Raw genomic sequence first — 19466 nt, 5'->3', positions numbered from 1 at the left:
CAAGAACTGTGGCGTAGTGGTACTTGGTAAAATTCACTTGTAAATTTGCTCTACTGACGATTAAATGTTCAATCTTCAGTGCGGGCAACAAAATACAATTGCGAATTACTACATGGCTGACCGAATGAGAGCTTGCTGTCACGTGGATTAAATAAAGCGTTCCATTTGAAATTCTCTGCAAATTCTTGAGTTTGTCAAAGACGCCATATTCCTTGCAGACCAAAAATGCAGAAATCTGACAATATTCAACAAAATACACCTTAAGAAGATCGGAGGTTACATCAATCGAAACATTGTGAAAATAACACTCAAGATGAGAACAATAGTCCAAAGAGTCCAAATAATATGAATCTTGTGATTTTTATATTTTGGTGTACTGAGCACCATTGGAATAAATACTGGGAATTATTTACCCCAACTATATTTTGATTGTTTTGGATAGTGGGTGTTCACACACATAATCACTTTATATGGATAAAACTATTACATATATACAGAAAAAATAGGGCAATAAAATTACAAGTGAATAACGCCAAACATTAATTTATTATGATCTGTTTAAAAAAGACTTCTGTAAATTGGGAATTTAAATAGTTGTCTTTGGGTCTTTTTATTGTATTATATATACAATTTTTCAAAATATTACGTCCTCCCGTTCCTTCTCTCTGTATATCTTTCTCTTAATAATCTATATCATATATTAGAGCCTCTCAGAGAAATCAGTCGAAACTTGTGTAACTTCTCCCTCAGCTTGCATTCAAAAATACCTTGAATAATAGATGGATAATATAATTTTAAAAAGTAAATGAAAAATAAAAATCTTTTTCAAATAGATTAGAAACCGATTCTCATTTTCCTCTTAAAGGAGAAGACATTCTTAAGAGCTTAGATGCCGTTTCATAGGTTTGAACTGATTCATGCCACTATGATGAAGAGTTTGCAGAAAAAGGAGGAAGAAAACGGGCAGGAGAGGGGTCAATTAACTACAATCTGCAACGGGTCTGACTTCACCCAAGGTTCAAGTGTGTGTCTGGAAGGAAGGAATGGCAGCGTCTTTATGTGTCAGCAAATCGCCAGTAAGTAATAAGTGTGTCATTTCGTCCTACACCAACCCTACACGACCTACCCACCTCTCCGTATGGCTGTTTGTGTGTGTGTGTGTGTGTGTGTGTGTCCCAGTTAGCTGATATGTGTGAGCCGGACGACGATACACGTTAAAATGTCAAAGTTAATTCCAACATTATTGCGAGTTCTTGCAGATTTTGGGCAGTGTCTTATTTGCTTTTCCACTGTGGACAGTTTTGTTGGTCTGAGGATTTTAAAATTTTTTCTCCATTAATTTGGTCAGAAAGGAACAGAACTTGGTGCCATTGAAACTATTCTATCATTCTCTCTCTCTCTCTCTCTCTCTCATTTTTTTCTCTCTCTCTCTCTCATTTTTTCTCTCTCTCTCTCCCTCATTTTTTTCTCTCTCTCTCTCCCTCATTTTTTCTCTCTCTCTCTCCCTCATTTTTTTCTCTCTCTCTCCCTCATTTTTTTTCTCTCTCTCCCTCATTTTTTTCTCTCTCTCCCTCATTTTTTTTCTCTCTCTCCCTCATTTTTTTTCTCTCTCTCCCTCATTTTTTTTCTCTCTCTCCCTCATTTGTTTTTCTCTCTCTCTCTCTCCTTCATTTTTTTCTCTCTCTCTCTCTCCTTCATTTTTTTCTCTCTCTCTCCCTCATTTTTTTTTCTCTCTCTCTCCCTCATTTTTTTCTCTCTCTCTCTCCCTCATTTTTTTCTCTCTCTCTCTCCCTCATTTTTTTCTCTCTCTCTCCCTCATTTTTTTCTCTCTCTCTCCCTCATTTTTTTCTCTCTCTCTCCCTCATTTTTTTTCTCTCTCTCCCTCATTTTTTTTCTCTCTCTCCCTCATTTTTTTTCTCTCTCTCCCTCATTTTTTTTCTCTCTCTCCCTCATTTTTTTTCTCTCTCTCCCTCATTTTTTTTCTCTCTTTCCCTCATTTTTTTTCTCTCTCTCCCTCATTTTTTTCTCTCTCTCCCTCATTTTTTTTTCTCTCTCTCCCCTCATTTTCTTTTCTCTCTCTCCCTCATTTTTTTTTCTCTCTCTCCCTCATTTTTTTTTCTCTCTCTCCCTCATTTTTTTCTCTCTCTCTCCCTCATTTTTTTCTCTCTCTCTCCCTAATTTTTTCTCTCTCTCTCTCCCTCATTTTTTTTTCTCTCTATCTCCCTCATTTTTTTTTCTCTCTCTCTCCCTCATTTTTTTTTCTCTCTCTCCCTCATTTTTTTTTCTCTCTCTCCCTCATTTTTTTTTCTCTCTCTCCCTCATTTTTTTTTCTCTCTCTCCCTCATTTTTTTTTTCTCTCTCTCCTTCATTTTTTTTTCTCTCTCTCCCTCATTTTTTTTCTCTCTCTCCCTTATTTTTTTTTCTCTCTCTCCCTCATTTTTTTCTCTCTCTCTCTCCCTCATTTTTTTTTCTCTCTCTCTCCCTCATTTTTTTCTCTCTCTCCCTCATTTTTTTCTCTCTCTCCCTCATTTTTTTCTCTCTCTCCCTCATTTTTTCTCTCTCTCTCCCTCATTTTTTCTCTCTCTCTCTCCCTCATTTTTTCTCTCTCTCTCCCTCATTTTTTCTCTCTCTCTCCCTCATTTTTTTTCTCTCTCTCTCCCTCATTTTTTTCTCTCTCTCTCTCCCTCATTTTTTTCTCTCTCTCTCTCCCTCATTTTTTTCTCTCTCACCCTCATTTTTTTCTCTCTCTCTCACCCTCATTTTTTTCTCTCTCTCTCACCCTCATTTTTTTTCTCTCTCTCCCTCATGTTTTTTTCTCTCTCTCCCTCATGTTTTTTTCTCTCTCTCCCTCATGTTTTTTTCTCTCTCTCCCTCATGTTTTTTCTCTCTCTCCCTCATTTTTTTTCTCTCTCTCTTTCCCTCATTCTTTTTTTTCTCTCTCACTTTCCCTCATTCTTTTTTCTCTCTCTCTTTCCCTCATTCTTTTTTTCTCTCTCTCTTTCCCTCATTCTTTTTTTCTCTCTCTCTTTCCCTCATTCTTTTTTTCTCTCTCTCTTTCCCTCATTCTTTTTTTCTCTCTCTCTTTCCCTCATTCTTTTTTTCTCTCTCTCTTTCCCTCATTCTTTTTTTCTCTCTCTCTTTCCCTCATTCTTTTTTTCTCTCTCTCTCTTTCCCTCATTCTTTTTTTCTCTCTCTTTCCCTCATTCTTTTTTTCTCTCTCTTTCCCTCATTCTTTTTTTCTCTCTCTCTTTCTCCCTCATTCTTTTTTTCTCTCTCTCTTTCTCCCTCATTCTTTTTTTCTCTCTCTCTTTCTCCCTCATTCTTTTTTTCTCTCTCTCTTTCTCCCTCATTCATTTTTTCTCTCTCTCTTTCTCCCTCATTCATTTTTTCTCTCTCTCTTTCTCCCTCATTCATTTTTTCTCTCTCTCTTTCTCCCTCATTCATTTTTTCTCTCTCTCTTTCTCCCTCATTCATTTTTTCTCTCTCTCTTTCTCCCTCATTCATTTTTTCTCTCTCTCTTTCTCCCTCATTAATTTTTTCTCTCGCTCTTTCTCCCTCATTCATTTTTTCTCTCTCTCTTTCTCCCTCATTCATTTTTTCTCTCTCTCTTTCTCCCTCATTCATTTTTTCTCTCTCTCTTTCTCCCTCATTCATTTTTTCTCTCTCTCTTTCTCCCTCATTCATTTTTTCTCTCTCTCTTTCTCCCTCATTCTTTTTTTCTCTCTCTCTCTCTCCCTCATTCTTTTCTCTCTCTCTCTCTCTCTCTCTCTCTCTCTCTCCCTCCCTCATTCTTTTTTCTCTCCCTCATTCTTTTTTTCTCTCCCTCCCTCATTCTTTTTTCTCTCCCTCCCTCATTCTTTTTTCTCCTCCATCCCTCATTTTTTTTCCCTTCATCCCTCATTATTTTTCTCTCTCTCCCTCTTTTTTTTTCCTCTCTCTCCCTCACTCTTTTTTCCCTCTCTGTCTCCCTCACTCTTTTTTCCCTCTCTCTCTCCCTCACTCTTTTTTCCCTCTCTCTCTCCCTCACTCTTTTTTCCCTCTCTCTCTCTCCCTCACTCTTTTTTCCCTCTCTCTCTCCCTCACTCTTTTTTTCCCTCTCTCTCTCCCTCACTCTTTTTTTTCCCTCTCTCTCTCCCTCACTCTTTTTTTCTCTCGGGGTAAAACCTAACATTTATGTTGTTACGACCACCGCGAAACCGGAAGTGACATTTTTTAAAAAAATTTTTTAAATTGAGGCTAGACAATCTTTTCTCTCTCTTTCTTTATATTTTGCTCTCATTCCCCTCTGTCCCATTTCTTTCCTTTCTCTTTTTTCCTCTCCCCCATTTTCCCTCCTCTCCTTCTGTCTCTACTCCTCTTCTACTTCTTTCTCTCTTCCCCCTCTCTCTCATTTCTTTCTCTCTTCCCCCTCTCTCTCATTTCTTTCTCTCTTCCCCTCTCTCTCTCATTTCTTTCTCTCTTCCCCTCTCTCTCTCATTTCTTTCTCTCTTCCCCTCTCTTTCTCATTTCTTTCTCTCTTCCCCTCTCTTTCTCATTTCTTTCTCTCTTCCCCTCTCTTTCTCATTTCTTTCTCTCTTCCCCTCTCTCTCTCATTTCTTTCTCTCTTCCCCTCTCTCTCTCATTTCTTTCTCTCTTCCCCTCTCTCTCTCATTTCTTTCTCTGTTCCCCTCTTTCTCTCTCATTTCTTTCTCTCTTCCCCTCTTTCTCTCTCATTTCTTTCTCTCTTCCCCTCTTTCTCTTTCATTTCTTTCTCTCTTCCCCTCTTTCTCTTTCATTTTTTTCTCTCTTCCCCGCTTTCTCTTTCATTTCTTTCTCTCTTCCCCTCTTTCTCTTTCATTTCTTTCTCTCTTCCCCTCTTTCTCTTTCATTTCTTTCTCTCTTCCCCTCTTTCTCTTTCATTTCTTTCTCTCTTCCCCTCTCTCTCTCTCTCATTTCTTTCTCTCTTCCCCTCTCTCTCTCTCTCATTTCTTTCTCTCTTCCCCTCTCTCTCTCTCTCATTTCTTTCTCTCTTCCCCTCTCTCTCTCTCTCATTTCTTTCTCTCTTCCCCTCTCTCTCTCTCTCATTTCTTTCTCTCTTCCCCTCTCTCTCTCTCTCATTTCTTTCTCTCTTCCCCCCTCTCTCTCTCTCATTTCTTTCTCTCTTCCCCTCTCTCTCTCTCATTTCTTTCTCTCTTTCCCTCTCTCTCTCATTTCTTTCTCTCTTCCCCTCTCTCTCTCTCTCTCATTTCTTTCTCTCTTCCCCTCTCTCTCTCTCATTTCTTTCTCTCTTCCCCTCTCTCTCTCTCATTTCTTTCTCTCTTCCCCTCTCTCTCTCTCTCATTTCTTTCTCTCTTCCCCTCTCTCTCTCTCTCATTTCTTTCTCTCTTCCCCTCTCTCTCTCTCTCATTTCTTTCTCTCTTCCCCTCTCTCTCTCTCATTTCTTTCTCTCTTCCCCTCTCTCTCTCTCTCTCCTTTCTCTCTTCCCCTCTCTCTCTCTCTCTCCTTTCTCTCTTCCCCTCTCTCTCTCTCTCTCCTTTCTCTCTTCCCCCCTCTCTCTCTCTCTCTCTCCTTTCTCTCTCCCCCCCTCTCTCTCTCTCTCTCTCTCTCATTTCTTTCTCTCTTCCCCTCTCTCATTTCTTTCTCTCTTCCCCTCTCTCATTTCTTTCTCTCTTTCCCTCTCTCATTTCTTTCTCTCTTCCCCTCTCTCCCTTATCTTTTCTTGAAATTCTTATCAAATCAGTTTGGCTTAATTTTACCAATTTTACCAAACATGCTCACATTGTTTCTCTTCTTAAATTTGGTCCAAAGATTTTTAAATTGTTTCTCAATTAATTTGGCCAAAAAGGACCAAAAATTGGTTCTACTGTAGTTACATTCTCTCTTTTTTTTTTTTTTTTTTTTTTTTTTGCTTTTGTTCTTTTCTCTCCCTCTTCCTCTATCTCTTGCCCGTCTCTCTTGAATTTTTTATCAAAAACAGTATGGTTAAATTTTAATAATTCCACCAAGTACATACACCTTTTATCTTTTCTTGAATTCAAAAATTTTAATCCACGATTGAATCTGTTAACAATTTTTCGTGGAACATAATTTTCTTTTTCTACTCTGTTGACCTTTTTTTTTGTTTTTGCTTGGGTTTCATCACACAAATAATGTGATTCTTAATTAGCTACATAGAATTATCAATTTAAACAAAGCATGAAATGATTAACGCCAGTGGCTGGGTTGCAAGTCAGCTTGACCTGTAATTGGCTGCTAGTTTGATTGTTTGGACTAAGTTTGTTTTATATATTTTATGTTTTGCGTAGTTTATGCACTTTGTTCATTAACAGATCACAATATTTTCAAGTAAATAGAAGTATGGTCTTTCAATTTGATTGAATTTTAAATATGTCCACTTGATATTTAAAATAATCAAAATGCAATATATTAAAAGAATAAACAACCAGGCTTATCATTCCAGTATTGTTTGTCTGTTTTCTAAGTGGGAACCAACTAGTTATAAACAAGCATTAAATTACATTTTATATATAAAAAATAATTACTAATCAATGCCAGGTTTCCCAAATCTTTCTTTTCTGCTTATCAGTTTAAAAAAAGAATAAAATGTTTTTTCTTTTTGTTTTTTTTTGTTCATTAAATCGAAAAAAGATCTTTTAACAATGCATTATTCGGGTTTACTATGATTGTTAATATTGTCTAGGAAATAACCGGAATGCTATAACCAAAAAGCAAATGTCTTGTATGAAATTCGAACCCAGAAAGATGGCATATTGGAAAAGTGAACGCTTTATTCACACAACCATTAAACAAATAGATTTTGTCTTTATCTTTCCACGTAGATCTAAATATACATAAACGACGAAAAGTTCCATTTCGAGAAAAAAGGAAATGTCCAATATGTATGAGGATTTGGCTAAAAAGCAAAATATCTTGACTTCGTTTATGAATTTTTTTATGTTACGTGAATAGTTTGGTTGGTAGATCAATTGTTTTACTATGATACCAGAACACCATGAATACAACTTTGCTATATATATATATATATATATATATATATATATGGTTTAAAGAATATGAATATATTCTTTATATAGGGACTGATCAGGATATATAACGCTCAACATTTGATAGCGGAACATAACATAATATTTGGATTGCAGAAATTCCCCTCTGAACCAAAGTATTGTAGGTTTGCAATAACAGGTGCCACATACTAATTCATTACGTTCAGGCTATTATAATGAAATGCTACATTGCATCCTAGGAGCAACACCATCACAATTGCAACATCTACAAAGGAAGGAGTCCCTATTTTTCTCTAAATATTTAGTCCTCTCACTGCTGCCAGTTGACACGGGACCTATTCTACATTTTCCAATGATACTTTCATTGCACTCATCGTAACTGGTTATTAACTACATACACATAACATATTCTTTCCATTACCCGATCAAAAAATGAATTTTTCCTTCTCAAAATCCACCTCATCTGATTGGCTGAGACCAGCCAATTCTATTATTCCAGAATCCACTTCTTTATACATAAATGAACGCTCAAGAAATTTTCCAATACGGCGGCACTTTCTACATGGTGCAATCGTGCTGAAAAAATAATACCAAATATAAACATATTCACCACGCATGAGCAGTAATTTAAATACTGTTAACCTTACACTTATCTATGGACAAGTTGCCTACACACCAATATACCTCCTATCCTCAACAACAAAAAAACATCTTCAGGTACCATTATTTATTTTTTGATTTAGGAGCGGCTTCTCAACCCTTACACAATGCTATTTTTTTGTTTTGTTTTAGTTTGTTATTATTTTTTTTCATTTACTATTTCTGTGGACACTTTTAATTATATACTTTCCAACGATTACCTAAGCTTCAACCACGTTACTTATCGTTAAAACCACTTCCAATCTTTACACAATGCTATTTTTTTGTTTTCATTTGTTGATACACAAATTATAAGAACTTTTTATTATTTAAAACATGTTAGATACCTAGTCTGAAATAAAACCAGAAAAGGCTACATTTTTATTATTTTTTCATCATTTTATATTAGACAAAATTTATGATATTCGAGGTCACCATATTATTTTAACAATTGGCCTTTCTAAACTTTGACAGATTGGCCTTTTTACAGCAAAATTTGGCCTTTTTTATGCTTTATGGTTACATGAAAAAGCATAAAAACGGCCAAATTTGGCCTTTTTAAGGCCAATATTTGAAACCTTAGAAATGCCAAATTTCAAAAGCATTGTGGCCGCCTTAGTCTAATAAAAATGCATTGTGGCCGCTTTAGTCTAATAAAAATGATGAAAAAAATTATAAAAATGAAATTTTTTCCGATTTTATTTCAGCCTTTGAGTCTGTGTTTTATATAAACATAAATAGATTTTTATAATTTCTGTGTCTAATAATTTACGCTGCTAAACTACACATTTACCCTAAATTACATTACCTACAGAAACATTCGTTTATATGTTTGTTTTTTTTGTTTACTTCTCTTTTCCAGACTCATTACCAACACTACTCAGAAATTAAGTTTTTTTGTTCTTTATAGGTCAATTTTTACCTTAGCTCCAACTCATCAACGATGGCTTTTTTAGGTTTTTGCCTATGCTTATTGAGGCAATCACTTTTAACTTTGGTGGAGACAAATAGTTTTCAAGATAGTCTTTGCAGTTGGGTATGCTGACAATGAATATCAAGGTTAAATTTGGGATGAATACTTTGACAATGGGGTGTCTATTATGAAAGCCGTTCTTACCATGACAATGTTGGGGGTGTCTACTCCAAAAGTTGTTCTTAATATGAGGAGGTTGGGGAAGGGTCTATTCTGAAAACCGTTCTTATAGTAAGCCATAGTTTAATTTTTTACGAGGTGGAGGGGGGAGAGCATGCTTCCACCAGGCAACGCCGGCTAACAGGTCCTGCTTGTTATAAAATAAATAAGTATATATGAATTTATATGTTAGTTCAATAAGGAAAAATCATCATAGAAAGAGGGATTATAAATGCTCTTTAAACTTAGTCATTTCAAAACCTAATGCTTCTTGTCAGAAGAGAAGGGGAGCTAGGTTACAGATATAGGGAAATGCGAAATCTAGTTAAGAATACATTAGGATGGAAATGTAAAATGAAAGAAAGATGATAAACAAAATATAAAACAAATGATGAAAAACGGATGTGGGGGGGAGGCTAGAAAAGTGCGATTGGGATAATTAAAATGGGGTGAAATTTAATTTTATTCCTTATGAAAGTCTGTTTTTTTTTTTTTTTGTTTTTGCTTTTTTTAAGAATGATTTATCAAAATACTCCCCAGTTTCTCATCTCACTTTTTTTTATTAGAGCCCTGAAGCATTCTTTTTAGGTTTGCAAATAGCTAGTAATCTCTACGGGGAAATCTGTAGCATAAGGTGGGTATAGAAGCAATTTGAAGTGCAATTCATGTAGTTTTGCTGTTATGATCAATATGTGCTATAGTGCATTGTCTTTGTGACAGGACATTTTTTCTTCCTTGCTTGTGGCCGTTTATTAGTGATTTCTTCACTCAAATGCATCAACAATGCTGTATAATATTCTCTGTTGATGCTTCTCACTGTGGTGGATCCATTTTAATTAATCATATTAACAAAACCTCTATATTGTTAACGTGAAATAGTTATAAACATTAAGTTATTGATGTGTTATTTTTGATTGACTTTGAGCAAATGTGGCTTCCATTTTGGAACACGGTTTGCCAAATGTAAAAGTCTAACATGGTTGATACACATATTCTGATATCTTCAACTCGTTTGCTTTCTCATGTAACTTCAATTTACAATTGGACAAAACAAGTTTGTGAACTTTTTTGATATTTATTGTGACAACTGCGGGTTTGGATGATCTGAACATTATTTGTCTGTATGACTATGTTTAAATATCACCTCTTGACTATTGTTTCCAGTAGAACAGATGATGAATCAGAACACAATGTTTTATCGAAATCCAAATTTGTCCATGGTTTTGAGAATTTGCAACAGTCGATTTATTTAAATGACTGTAATTTATAAATTAATAATCTGATTTGACTAAAATTCTGATGTATGCTATTTGAAGGCTAATATTTTATAAAAATCATGTTAAGCATAGTGTAATGCTTCAATAAACAATATGTTGAATGAAGTTAAATGAAAGAAGTATATTGTCTTTTTACACAAATACGTAATATGTGTGGGTTATCGTTAGTAAGTGATCAAGAATCAATTCAATTTTTTTTTAACAAACGTGCAGTCTTCATTGTTTCCATTGTTGCTTTCCATATCTGTGATTGTTAATCTGTATAGGTACACTGTCTAGCAGTTGTTTAAGGAAACTTGTTGGCAATTTTAAGAATTTAAAGCCTTTATTGGGGAGAGAAGTTTATGCTTGCTTAATATTTCATTTTTCTTCCTCTTAACATGCAAAATTCAATGTTTATAAATTCTATTCATTCTTCATTTTTTGATTGATGCGAGTTAATACGATTCCGGCGATAATGCTGTGAAACTGAAGTATATTTCATTATTGATGTAGAAATAAAACTTGAAAACATTAATATTAATTGTTAGCTTTAGTTGTGTATATATGCTTATGTGTTTGTCTGTATAGGATTCGCTCCTAAATTAATTAATCATCATCAATTTGGAACAGCTGTCAAGCGTAAAGGTGAGTATTTAGATGCAAAAAAGAGTGGAAGGCTTTTGTGAACACTTGCATCCATCTGATTTTTATAAAATTTTAACAGTCGAGTTTCGACATCAATTAATATATATTCCCTATATTTTCAGGGTTTTTTTTAGTTTTTTAAAGGTTTTTTAGGGGCAAAAACCTATCATTTGAAGATTTCAATATTTCAAATTTTCGTTGGATTTGATTTTACAATCATTAAACATTTAAACATTGAGTTTGGTCGAGATTATTTCAATTGAAAACAAAGCCAATTTAATTTAAAAGCTAAAGAATCCAAAACTAAACCCTTCTTCCCTGTCTCCCCCTCATACAAACAATGGGTTAAATAGTATTACTATATGTGGAATTTTCTTTCTGTTGATGTAGCAATGGACCATTCCCACCTTAACTTTTACCATTGTATTACCATCGACAGTTAATAAAGAGATGAAATAAGAAATTTAGTGAGAAATGGGTCACTCATTAAACAGCTAATTAGAAGAAGTACAGATTTTTTCTCACATCCTAGAACTAAGAAATATTTAACATATATTTTGCATTATTTTTGACGACATATCTGCACATGTTTCAGCTATTGACTGGGATGGGCCAAGCTTCGGCAGAACAAAGTTTCCAAATGAAACAGCACATAAAATATGAAGAAAAAGCATACTTCCAACTAAGGGTTGACATGTGACCAGAATATCATGAACTAATTTTTAATGTGTTATTTCTTTCCAAGTTTTATTTCACTTAATTAGCTCATGCACTATTTTAGAAAAAGAGAACATGTTGATTAACACCCGTCATATATACAAGGGTTGTTTCAAAAGTAAAACTTGCTGTTTTGGGGGGTTTTTTTTTAACTCAATAAGTTAAAGAGTTACAAAGACGAGAGTAGTACAATTCAAACAATCATCCTTTTCTGCTCCAAAATTTATTTTCATACATAGTCACAACCATTCTCAATGCACTTTTGCCAGGTAATGATGCACATCTGCTTCTGACGCACATCCATAACTGGGGTTTCTTTCTTAGTCTCACACCGTCAATGTCTGCAACAAAGAGATGAAGCTTCCAGATCATGAATGCATAATTTAGTCATCATAACACTATAATTTGCAATCCCTCTGATCCATTAGGGCTTAATATGATAGGTGGTCTAAAAATAATGCCTCTCATGTTTTTTATTCCAAGTTAGTTGAAAAAAATCAAAGTACTCGATCATAGATTCTACAAAATTATTTTTTTTAAAAACTATACATACAATGTTATCGAAGACTTTTCCTCCGGGTCTTCGTAAAAAGAAGGTTGCTGACAAGTTGTTCTATTTCAACCAGCCAGATTCTGCCCCAGATTCAGATTGATGAAATCCGGATACATCCAACAGACATTGTAATGTAGGTTTTAAAGAAGATAATATGTGTGTCTCTCTCTCTCTCTTTCTATCTCTCTCTCTCTCTCTATACGTTTTACTAAACAAAGAAGTGCAGCAGTTTCAAGTCAGAGGAGGAGAGGGGGCAGTGAGAGAAGGGTACACTCCTTAAGCCAAGCCTAGGTCTTTTTGGACTTGTGGGCCGGCGCTGAGTCCTGCTGCCTGACACCTGGTCTCTCAGCAGCCACCTGATTACATCAGGGATCACTACACTCTTCAGCACATTCAGGTACACTTTGGTGTTGACTTTCAAGCCAACTTCAAAGATGTGAGGTGGCATGATGTGGCCCTCACTTGAAACCACACCAAGACTATAACCGTGGATCATCCAATACATTGAGCTGTGCCCTCAAGCGGTGAGTCGACCAGATTTGCATTTTTAGGGTGCTGGCAATGGTCCTGTTATTATAACTGGGATCAGTAGAGAGCATGAGTTGTGCAGTGGCACATCTCCAATCTCATTTGTTGAACATGGAGTAACAGTCAGACTTGATAGAAGATTCCTATTGCTCTAGGGATTTGTACACAATTGGCCAACTATTAGTAGATGGTCTGCAACATAAAAAGAAAATCGGTTTTCATCAAACAGAAATGGAATCATGTCTTTTCTATAGTGACAATTTTATCGTTTCACCACTATAAAATGGAAAGGTAGTTTGCTTGAAGCATTGCTGGTAAACAAATATGTAAGTGTTTTCTGCTTGACAGCTGACCCGATTCCATTTTTCTCTTTCATTCTTACATTTTTTTTATTCATTTTTCTTTTGGTTTGTTTTCTGTTTTTGAAAAAGATGCTTCTCAAAATTCTCAAAAACATTTACCATCTCGGTTATATAAATCAGTAAATCTAAATTTTCTGGTTTATATGTGAATGATTTTGAAAAATCAATAGATAAAGATTTATAATCTAAATATGTTGTTCATTTGCCACATCATTTCAACATCCCGGTATTCTACATTGCTAACAGCCTTCTTATATATATATATATATATATATATATATATATATATATATATATATACACACACACACATCAAAAAAAGAAAATTATAAAGCATTTTGTAAGACTTTTTGACATATTTCCAAACTTTTTCCCTTAGGGTCTTTTATAATAACCACTCTCTCTCTCTCCCATATATATATATATATATATATATATATATATATATATATTCACAAGAACTTGTTAGTATTTCACCCTTTTATAGCTCTCTCTCTCTCATATATATATATATATATATATATATATATATAATATTTTAAAATGTAATTATCCACTGACACGTGTTTCATCGTCTACAACTTATCAGAGTGCCTGAATCTAGCGAAAATCGGAATATATATATATATATATATATATATATATATATATATATGAGAGAGAGCTGTAAAAGGTTAAAATACTGACAAGTTCTTGTGAATACAAAAGTTCTTCCCTCATTGCTTACCATTTCTTTATCTGGAACATTTTATTCATAAATCAATCATGTAAATCTAGAAAATTCCAAGAGTTAGCAGTTGCAGTCTTTTGGGACTAGATGCTCTGGAAAATCCGGGCGGTTCCTAAAGAATCAACGTCTTTGTCTGAAGGCATTGCCAAATAGCCCCCCCCCTCCTTCCTAACCTCTCACACCAGCTGTTTATTGAAGAACCAACTTGGGTGTGTGTGGAGAAAGGGGTCTGTGAACTTGAAGTGAGAGATCAATGATGGATATACATGACCCACTAACCCAGTGACACATGAGAGGAAGAGGATCCTGCAGGGTGTGGTCTAGGAGGGATATTACTGTTAGGTTGAGACCTTTTAAGAGGGTGTGGCAGGTTGGAAGGTTTAGATGTATTTCTTGGAAATGAAAGGTAATGAGTGAATAGAAGTGTGTCACAGGTGTGTGTGTGCGTGTTTGCATATGTGAGGAGCACATCTAAATAGGCAGTAGATATTCTAGCTTATCAGTGTTTGGAGCATATAACTTTTAACTAAATATACTATAACTTGGATAAAATGAAAAATTCTCTTTATATGAAATTAAGACCCAACATATAATATTTTCATATTAATTGTTATCTATATATCTGGAACATAATGTGGGCTATATTTAGATACCAAAAGAGGGAGGAAGCCCTTTGTGAACACTCGCATCCATCCGAGTTTTATAAAATTTTAACAGTCGATATTAGGCATCAATTAATATATATTCCCCATATTTTCAGTTTTCTTTTATTTATTTTTTTTAAGGGTTTTTAGAGCAAAAACCTATCATTTGAAGATTTCAATATTTCAGATTTTTGTTGAATTTGATTTTACAATCATTAGACACCAAATAAACAAGATTGTATTTCATTTAAGATCCCCAAAAGCTTATATTTTAAACATTTAGAATCAAAATCATATAATGGATTTTGATCAAAATTACAATAAGGATTCTAAACCTAAGGTTCAGTATGATTATATCTTGATTTGTAAAATGGCATAAAGGTGGTGGAGAACTGATCCGTTTAAAAAATCCTGAGATGGATCATTTTCTATATTCTTAGCTTCATGTTTCCATGTGTAGCTCTCAGTCATCACTCCATCAATATATTCCGAATTGGCTGTTAAATTTTTATAAATAATTCTCCATAATCTGTCATCTGCTGATTGAAGATGAAGCTGTAGTAGTTTTTCTAGTCCAGCAGCTAAATTCTCCAAATCTTTTGAAACCTCTGTTATTAATGATTGCACAATTTTTCACTGGATGCTATTATCTAAAAAAAAAAATTTAAAAAAAACTTAATTCATTCCTCTGTAGTTATTACTACAGGCAATAATAAAGACTAACAATTAATAAATTATAATAATATATAATAATGTATAATAATATATAATAATGTATAATAATATATAATTATTTATTTATGATAATATATAATTATTTATTTATAGTATATAATTATTTATAATATATAATAATGTATAACAATTAATAATAAAGACTAGCAATTAATTTTTTTTACCTCATCATGAATGACTGGACGAGAACAAACTACCCTTGTGGATGAAATAACGGTTGAGTGTAAACTGCCTTATACATTGTAGAGTTCAAAAAGATGCACCAAAATGACATGAGCTGAAAAATGATGCAAATACAAATAAAGTGAGGATTAGTAATTTGAATAACTGAAATGATCAAAGCTCATCTTGAAAATTCCGAAACATAATAAGTAGTTTGGATTTTCTTCTGGTTATTATTTCATGGTAACTAAATTATAAACTGATATTTTTTAATTTTTTCATAATGAGAAAATTGAATACTCTCTTATTTTTTTGTTTTCCATAAAAGTACACATTTGCATAATTTGTCTATCTATATAAAGTAAGTCTGATTCTTAAATCTTTGGGGTTTTTTTTGTTGTTGTTTTTTTGCTGATAAATGCTATATTCTGTTAGGATTCATCAAGTTTTGTTTATAGTCTGTTTATTATACAAACCTTATTGATTACATATGTGCATACATGTTTCAGTGGAATCCTAATTCAAGGATAACACTGAATCAGACCAAAAAAGAATTAATATTGAAATGTTCTTTTTTGATTTGATGAAGTGTTATACGTGAATTTGGATGTATGCACGTATGTAACCAATAATATTTGTGTAATAAACAGACTATATACCAACTCTATCCTGCATTGAGCACTCTTTAATAATCACACGAGTTTCATTGGATTTACATCTAGAAAACCAATCGATACAACCATTATATATATATATATATATATATATATATATATATTAAGTGATGTGATTTACAATTTAAAAATTAAAAAAAAAATTTTAAATTTAAAAATCAAATTTTAATTAAATTAAAAATCAGTTTCATAAGAAGGAACAACAACAAAATCAATTATCTGTACGATCGTTTCGGAAATCCGTGCTTTTTATTGTGGTATACATGAAGTTATGTAGAACAATTATATATAGTTTTTTTGGTAAGCACGGTCTCCTCATCAGCAAATTTAGGAGGATTTTTATTTTTTTGAATTAGCTCTAGGACATTTAACTATCGAGCTTATTATATATCTAAATTACAACGAGCACTTTCTATTTCCTGTATTTTAATTAAACTAGTAATTTCACTGTTACATTAAAATACACTTAGCTCTATTATTCTAATCTCCTTTAAATATATATATATATATATATATATATATATATATAAAGCTGAGTGTGTGTGTGGTCACAAATAGGCTCCTATATGGTTGACTATTTTAAAAAACTGATTACATATAATGATAGAAGATGTATCGAGACACAGGAATGGGTATGTTTGATTTGGCAGAACGGTGGTTCATTAAAATTGTGGGGTCTGTGTTCGCGCCTGGTCCACAAAGTATATGGAAATAAAAAAAATTAAAAATTAAAAAAAAAAACATTTACAAGTGTTTTTGATATAGATGTACATAAGAATACTTTGATAAGTATGTTTTAACTTAAATAGGGATGGTATAATAAAACTGGAGTCTGCCGTTCGCGCCTGGTCTCCATAGAATGGAAATAGGCACAAACTTTAATAAAGACTTTTAATATCTATCTGCGTAAGCATACTTTCAGTTTGAATAAATATGGTATAATAAAATTAGGGGGTGTTTGTTCGCACCTGACCTCCATAGAGTGGAAATATGTCACAAAGTTTAACAAGGTTTTTTAATATACATCCACAGAATATTGTGATAAGTGTTTCAGTGTGAACGGGTATGGTATAATAAATTATGGGGTTTATCTATTTTATTTTTACTTTCATCATATTTTGCTTTGGTTTTGATACTCCCAAATTCAACACAAATTTACAACCCTTCCTTTTCATAACCTATCATACTTTAATAAATCTGAGTCCATTTTCTGTAGGCTGTTTTTGAACCCAGCCAACGACGGGTACTTTTGCTTATATATATATATATATATATATACCTATTTACTATGCCTCCCCACAGGACAGAGTTAGACACCAGGGTCGTTTTTTAACGTGGAGAAAAGGTACAAAAATAAAAATTGTCTCAGTCGTGAAGGATTTCTCCTCCACCGAAAGAGAACAAGAAATAGAAGTGCAGCATCTGAAGAACAGATACTACACTTTGATCTTGTCCCGAAGGCCAAGATATATATATGATTAATGAAAATAAAATAAAACTCCATACTCCCAAAATAAAATTTATATTTGTTTTATCTTTTATTTATATATCTTTTTTTTTTTCTAATTCTTTATATTTTTTTCTAATTCCTTATTTCTTTCCCCCTTTTCTATTTCTCAAACTCTCTTTTCATGCTCTTTTTATCTTTATATCCTCCTTCTCCCCCAATTTTTTTTCATTTCTTATCTAAACATTATCAAAGTTAGTGTTGTCTTTTTACCTTTGTTTGTATAATGCCGGCTTTTCTCCTCTTCTGATGAGAAGCATTTTGCTTCGAAATGCCATGGCCATAAGAGGTTTCTTCAATATTTCCTTTTTCCTTTTTTTTTTTTTTTTTTAATCCTTATTGACCTGATAACGGAATAAAGTTCCTATGTAACTTTTTTCCTTATCTTTTTAATTTATTCTATAATTTGCTTCTCTTAATCAGGTAGAGCTTTTTCTATCCCGATAGGTTTGTCTCATTATTGAAAATTTATTTTTCAGGTTAATATATATTATATATGAACCTTCAACCTCCAGATAAGTGTCACTTACAACTGTATTTTACAAATTACTTCCTGCTACACCATGGGTCTTTGCAGACTAGTTCACATTATGTGAATTTCCAATCTCCATCTAAAAAATTTAGAAACCTAAAATCGTTTTATTACTTAAGAAGATGAATCCATTCATGTCATTGGCTATTTGCATAAAAAAGATTACTCTTATATTTCATAAACTTGCAGAAATAACTGTCCTCATTCCACAAGGCATTCCACAGTGGCATTTATGCTACATTTTGTTCAGCCTTGCCAAACCTGTGCTTGTCTTAACAGGACTTATAAAAGTAGGTCATGCGTGTGTTCATGCACTGCATATGAATCGCAGGGATATTTTATCTTTATTTTTTTTTCACAAACTAATTTTTCTTTATTGTTAGTACTCTTTTACAAAATACTAAAATGTCTTTTTTAATTGTTATCATAGAAATCGCCCCAGACAAGGCATGAAGCCACTTAATGTAAGGAGTTTAAAAAAATACTTTATGGTCAAAAACTAGTCGATAAATGTTATGGATTGATTTAGACCCCAAAACAGCAATTCTTCTCTTTTTGTCATAAACCTCATTCATTGTATGTGAGGACTAAAATACAAATTAAGAGTTATGATGCTGCCGAAAATAAACTCAAGTTCCCCTTTCTACTCTCTAAAAATTATACGATGAGAATTAGATGATGATACACACACACACATATTGTTAACTCTTCTCACTGGACAACTCAGAGTGTCTCTGCTAGTCATAAAAATAAGTACACTTGCAAATGCAGACCTTAGGATAAAACAATTTTTTTTTTACAACAAAAGATTGTCTGGTTTATGATTCTTATTATTTTGCACGTATAAGAAGGCGGGATTTGTATTGAAATATTCTTAAGGGTTCATTGAATGCCAATGAGCTGTCGCTTTCTTTTGCTGCACCAACATTGATGCACTGTCTGGTTGCAGTTTTTTTTTTATTTTGCGTGTCACATCTCTCGGCTGGTCTATAGACAGCTGCCACTTCAGATGTTAAAAGAGCGTCTTACCGTTTGCTTTCAAGAATATGTTTGCCGGGATTCCCGTTTTAGTCATTGTGTTTGTTGAGAATGGTGCAAGCTGTGCTTGGGTGTGTGTGCAATAGGAGTGTTTTCATAGATGAGAATTGTGTCGTTTCATCACAAGCATTCATTTTGTTTCGTTTTTTTATTGTTGTTTTTTTTTTTTTTTTTTTTTTTTTGCTTGTAGTTTTTGTTCCTTTCATTATTACCAATCCAGAAACAAAGTTTGCCGCAATACAAGAACAAAAAAAACAATACCAATACACAAGTGTCCGTGATTATCAGTACAAAATCTCAACTAGTATTACTTTTACAGTCACAAGTCAATAATGTTGACTAAATGATGCTTCTGATGTCATGAGGTAACATATATCAGAAAGAACAGTTGAAAATAAGTTGTACACTATCAACTATGACTATGCAATCCTTACAGCTACTAGAAAACAGACCTATTAACAAAGCTAATAAAAGGAGAAAGTAACAACCTTAGTTGAAGTCAGTATCCATAATGATACTAGCTTAAACAGGGGTGAGAGAGAAAAGATAATGAAATACGAAGGTCATGTGTACAATATGAAAAGAAATTGGAATCTTAGGAAGAT

General features: G+C 33.4%; 1 protein-coding gene across 1 annotated transcript in view; it reads left to right on the top strand.

Moving 5' to 3' along the window:
- The window catches only part of LOC145266467 (phosphatidylinositol 3,4,5-trisphosphate 3-phosphatase and dual-specificity protein phosphatase PTEN-like), a 266654-nt gene that overhangs the window by 58118 nt on the left and 189070 nt on the right, over window positions 1–19466 (top strand). The gene's annotated exons all lie outside the window — the stretch shown is intronic.

Source organism: Euprymna scolopes, chromosome 41 (genome assembly GCF_053919585.1).
Source record: "Euprymna scolopes isolate OS-2025 chromosome 41, ASM5391958v1, whole genome shotgun sequence".
NCBI classification, from domain to species: domain Eukaryota; kingdom Metazoa; phylum Mollusca; class Cephalopoda; order Sepiida; family Sepiolidae; genus Euprymna; species Euprymna scolopes.
This window is presented reverse-complemented; position numbering and strand designations above follow the sequence as displayed.